Source organism: Cebus imitator, unplaced genomic scaffold (genome assembly GCF_001604975.1).
Source record: "Cebus imitator isolate Cc_AM_T3 unplaced genomic scaffold, Cebus_imitator-1.0 Scaffold655, whole genome shotgun sequence".
In the NCBI taxonomy this organism is placed as follows: domain Eukaryota; kingdom Metazoa; phylum Chordata; class Mammalia; order Primates; family Cebidae; genus Cebus; species Cebus imitator.
The window spans coordinates 422,027-427,597 of NW_016107970.1; positions in this window are offsets into that span (position 1 = coordinate 422,027).

The following is a 5,571-nucleotide window of genomic DNA, read 5'->3' on the forward strand; positions in this document are numbered from 1 at the left end:
AGTCTTCTTAAGGTGTAAGTGATCTCTTGAAGTTTTAACTCAAACATTTCCAGTGGCATACTCTCCCAAACTTCATATCCTACAGCCTGGTAGACATACTCATCTGGATATCAAAAAGAATCTCAAAATCAACACTACCAGTTAATGACAACCTCAAGTACTTAGTCTACTTTCTTTTCTATTTTTTTTTTTTTAAAGACGGGGTTTCACCATGTTGGTCAGGCTTGTCTTGAACTCCCAACCTCAGGTGATCCGCCTGCCTTGGCCTCCAAAGTGCTTGGATTACAGGTGTGAGCCACCACGTCCAGCCAGGGAGGTATTTTTTAATGGATACAGTTTCAGTTAACAAAGATGAAAAAGTTCTGGAGGTGGATGATGGTGATGGTTGCACACCATTGTGAATGTATTTAAACCACTGAAGTGTACACTTAAAAGTTGTTCAAATGGGCCAGACACAGCTAGGTATGGCAGCTCATGCCTGTAATTCCAGCACTTTTGGAGACCTACAAGGGAGGATCACTGAGACCAGGAGTTCAAGACCAGCTTGGGAAACAGTGAGACGCTGTGTTTACAAACTAAAAATTAAAAAATTACCCAGGCTTGCTGGCATGTATCTGTAGTCCTGGCTTCTCAGGAGACTAAGATGGGAGGATCACTTGAGCCCAGGTATTCAAGGCAGAAGTGAGCTATGATCATGCTATTGTGTTCCAGCCTGGGAGCCTGGGTGACAGCAAGTGCATTTCAGCCTGGATGACAGAGCAAGACTCCAGCTCAAAAAACAAACAAACAAACAAACAAAGGAAACTATCTGAGACTAGGATGGATTACCTATAAGGATTAGAGAAAAAAGAAAATAAAAAAAAAAAAAAAAAAAGAAACCTCAAAATTCCCATTTAGTTACTACATACACGTCAAAGTTCAGTATCTTTGGGTGGCACAAAGGTTTTCTGAATTAGTGACTTGTAAACTAAAAGACAATCCATCCAAAACAGTGACTGAGAAGAATAGGCTAACATGATTACAGCTCTCATTCAGCAAAAGGAAGGCATGCACTTATAGCTGCACCGATCGGGGAGGAATGGAGTCTTCCAGCCCTCGATGTCACTGGCACCTTGGGTTCTTATAATCTCTTAGGATAGAAATAAAGAGAGATCACCAGACACAGCAGCAAAGAAAAACTTTATTTTAGCTTGTGCACAAGAGAGCCAGCACCAAGAAAGGAGAAGGCACAGGCTTCTTCCCACAGGTGGTCTGTGGATTAGTCTTCTATAAGGAAGGGTCACATCAGGGAGTGTAGATGAGGGATTTTTCTAGCGCTTGTGCAGTGCTAAACATGCCTCTTCATACATTGTATGTAGCATTAGCATTTTAAATCTCTACCCCTGGGCATGATTTTTAGCATTAAAAAAATAAAGGGGTAACTATAGGTTGACATACAGGGCTCCAGAGAAATCCCTAGCCCCTTGAAATAGGAGCTTGTGGTTAATGGCTTCTTGAATCTTTTGTTACTGATTGCCTGAGAGCTAGAAAAGCTAGAGCTTGAGTGAGGAGCCCTTGTTTGTTGTTGGTTTTGTAGAGACAGGGTCTCACCATGTTGCCCAGGCTGACTTTGAACTCAGTGATCCTCTGGCTGAGGCCTCCCAAAGTGCTGGGATTACAGGGACTAGCCTGCCTGTCCCACTCGCAGTGGGGTAAGCTGCCTGATTGGCCCATCTGACAGCCCTAGGTTCTCCCATCTAGGAGAAGCATCTTAGTCTGTTGTCCTTTGTGGCCATGGCTCTGCCTTCTCTGAGGTTCTTCCCTGTCCCTTGTGCCCCATGGCCACATCTGAGTGGGCATGGAAAGTATGCTTCTTGGAGCTGCACAGCGTTTACACTGTTTACTGCTGGTGCCGATTTAGAACCTGGAGTATGCCTTAAAGAGTGGAACTGCCACACATTGTGGCGGGACAGTCTTGAGATTTATCAAGCCGTATTCTATGATTTGTGGGCTTTTATGTAAAGATGTTATAATTCAATAAATAATTTAAGAAAGATGTGTCTTGAAAGCAATGGAATACAGTGTGTCCAGGGGATAGCTGAGCACGGTGGCTCACGCTTATAATCCCAACACTTTGGGAGGCCAAGGCAGGTAGACTGAGGTCAGGAGTTTGAGATCAGCCTGGGCAACATGGTGAAACCCCATTTCTACTAAAAAAAAAAAAAAATGAGCCAGGTGTGGTGGCGGGTGCCTGTAGTCCCAGCTATTTGGGAGGCTGAGGTGGGAGAATCTCTTGAACCTGGGAGGCAGAGATTGCAGTGAGCCACAATCATGCCATTGCACTCCAGCCTGGGCAACAGAGACCCTGTCTCAAAACAAACAGCATATGAAGAGGGGACAGATGGGAAGAGCAGAGACAGTAACTGCCAGATGAGGGTCTCTAGGCTTAAAGGAAATAATCTTGGTTCCAAGTGGGAGCAAAAGGTTTGGGAGCCTAGGAAGTTTTCAAGGAAATTGTTGTTGTGTGTATAAATAACTACATTATTTAAAAACCATCAAAACTAACCTATAATGTTAGAAGTCAGGAAAGCGATTACCATTGAAGGGAGTAGTGACTGGAAGACTTATGTTATGGCTGATGTTATGTTTCTTGGTCACACAGGTGTGATCACTTCATGAAATTTTATCAAGCTGTACTCTATGATTTGTGTGTTTTCATGTAAATATGTGATTCATATTGTTGTGTATGGCTGTTATTTGTTTATTTTTTATTTATTTATTTTTTTTTTGAGACAGTCTCACATTGTCTCCCAGGCTGGAGTGCAATGGCACAATCTTGGTTCACTGCAAACTCTGCCTCCCAGGTTCAAGCGATTCTCTTGCCTCAGCCTCCCAAGTAGCTGGGATTACAGGCACATGCCGCCATGCCCAGCTAATTTTTGTATTTTTAGTAGAGACAGGGTTTCACCATGTTGGCCAGGATGGTCTTGATCTCTTGACCTCATGATCCACCCACCTCAGTCTCCCAAAGTGCTCGGATTACAGGTGTAACCCACCACGACCAGCTGATTTGTTTATTTTTATTGCTGTCTAGTATTGCATCCTGTTAACATTACCACAAATTATATATGGATATTACCACAAATTATGTATCTATTCCACTAGATGTGGAACATCCAACACTGGATGTTGATGGGTGTATTGGAGTAGTTACCAGTTTCATAAACAGTGCTGCTATGAATATTTTCAGGTTTGTCTGTTGATGAGTATATATGCATGTTTCTTTTGGGTATTGTTTCAGCTACCTATTGCTGCATGACAAAGTGTCCCAAAATGTAATGGTGTCAAACAACACTCATTTTATTATACCCATGGGCTCTGTGGGTGAAGAACTTGAACGGGGCATGGAAGGTATGGTTTGCTCTTGCTCCACCTTGCCTGGAGTCTCAGTTGGAAAATCCAGATGGCTGGGGGTGACTTGAATGTCCAGGGCTGGAGTCATGTGGAGATTTCTTGCTCACAAATCTGGTGTTAGGGCTGGGATAACTCGAAGACTGCAGTTACCTGGGACTAAACCTCAGGGTCTCTCTCAATAGCCTGCCCCATGACTTAGGCTTCCTCACAGCAGGGTGGATTTGATGTGGTCACACTTCCTACCCGGAGGGTCAGGAATCTAAGAGCAAGTATTCTAGAAAGAAAATGGGCCGGGCGCAGTGGCTCACACCTGTAATCCTAGAACTTTGGAAGGCCAAGGCTAGTGGATCACCTGAGGTCAGGAGTTCGAGACCAGCCCGGCCAACGCGATGAAACCCCATCTCTACTAAAAATACAAAAAAATTATCTGGTGTGGTGGTGGGTGCCTGTAACCCCAGCTATTGGGGAGGCTGAGGCAGGAGAATCGCTTGAACCCAGGAAGCACAGGTTACAGTGAGCTGAGATCGCACCATTGCACTCCAGTCTGGGCAACAAGAGTGGGGGGGAGAAAAAAAAAAGACAAAACAAAAATTAGCTGGGCATGGTGGCACATGCCTGTAGCCCCACCTACTAGGGAGGCTGGGGCAGGAGAATTGCATCAGCCTGGGAGGCAGAGGTTGCAGTGAGCCAAGATTTCGCCACTGCACTCTAGCCTGGGCAACAGAGCAAGACTCCGTCTCAAAAAGAAAAAAAAAGGAAATGGAAGCCGAAATTAGCTGGAATTACAACCACTTCCAGAGTCTTATAGTGTCACAAACACCACATTCTATTGGTTGAACAGTCATAAGCCCTCCATGATTCAAAAGCATTTGATGTAGACTCCACTTCTTGATGAAAGGTTCATCAAAGAATTTGTAGCCATGTTTTACAACTGCAACATACTTCCCATTCCAGCAGGTATAGCAAAAAAACACAAGAAAACAAAACTGCACATAACCAGCCCTGGAATTTCTGGGCCACAGAATTTCATATGCTCAGCTTAGTTCTGCCAATCAATTTTACAAAGCAACGATATTGATGTAACCCCCATGAGCAGTGTATGAGCGCTCTGAGTGGAACACATTCCTTCGTTTTTCATTTTAGCTATTCTGGTGGGTGTAAAGTAGCAGCAAACTGTGACCTTAATTCACATTTCCTTTGGATTTTCCTGATGCCTAATAGAAGGGAAAAAAAAGAAGTTGAGGGCAAGGTGGAGGCAGAGTTTGGAGCGATGAAGCCGCAAGCCAAAAAAGCCAGGAACTACCAGCAGCCAGCCCCTAGAAGTTAGAAATGCCAAGGAATGGATCTTCCTCAGAGCCTCGAGAGGGAGCGTGGCCTTGCCAATGCCTTGATTTTGGACTTGTCTCCAGAACTTTGAGACTAAATTTCTGTTGTTTTTAAGCCACCATGATTGTGGGAATTTGTTACAGCAGCCCCAGGAAACGAACGCAAGCCTATAATTTGTTTTTTTTGCCATTATTTTATCTTCCTTTATGAAGATAAAATATACGCATTCATGTATATTGCCTATTTTGTACTGGGTTGTCTGCCATTTGATAATTGATTTTTAGGGTTTTAAAAATATATATTCTGGATATACATTGAACTAGTTCAAGTTCTCTGGGAAGCAGAGATTGAGGTGGAGTTAGATGTGTCAAAAGAGCCGGGTGTGGTGGCATGGGTCTGTAGTCTCAGCTACTAGGGAGGCTGAGGCAGGAGGATTGCTTGAACTCCATGCTGGGCAACAGAGCAAAACTCTGTCTGTTTAAAAAAAATAATGTTTTTTAGGCTGCTGCAGTAGGTCACGCCTATATTTCCAGCCCTTTAGGAGGCTGAAACAGGTGGATCACCTGAGATTGGGAGTTCGAGACCCGCCTGGCCAACATGGTGAAACTCCATTTCTACTATAAATGCAAAAATTAGCTGGGTGTGGTGGCAAGCCCATGTAATCCAGCTACTTGGGAGGCTGAGGCAGGAGAATCAGTTGAACCAGGAGGTGGAGGTTGCAGTGAGCCGAGATCGTACCACTGCACTCCAACCTGGGTGACAAGAGTGAAACTCAATCTCAAAAAATAAAATTAAGGCCGGGCACGGTGGCTCAAGCCTGTAATCCCAGCACTTTGGGAGGCCGAGGCAGGT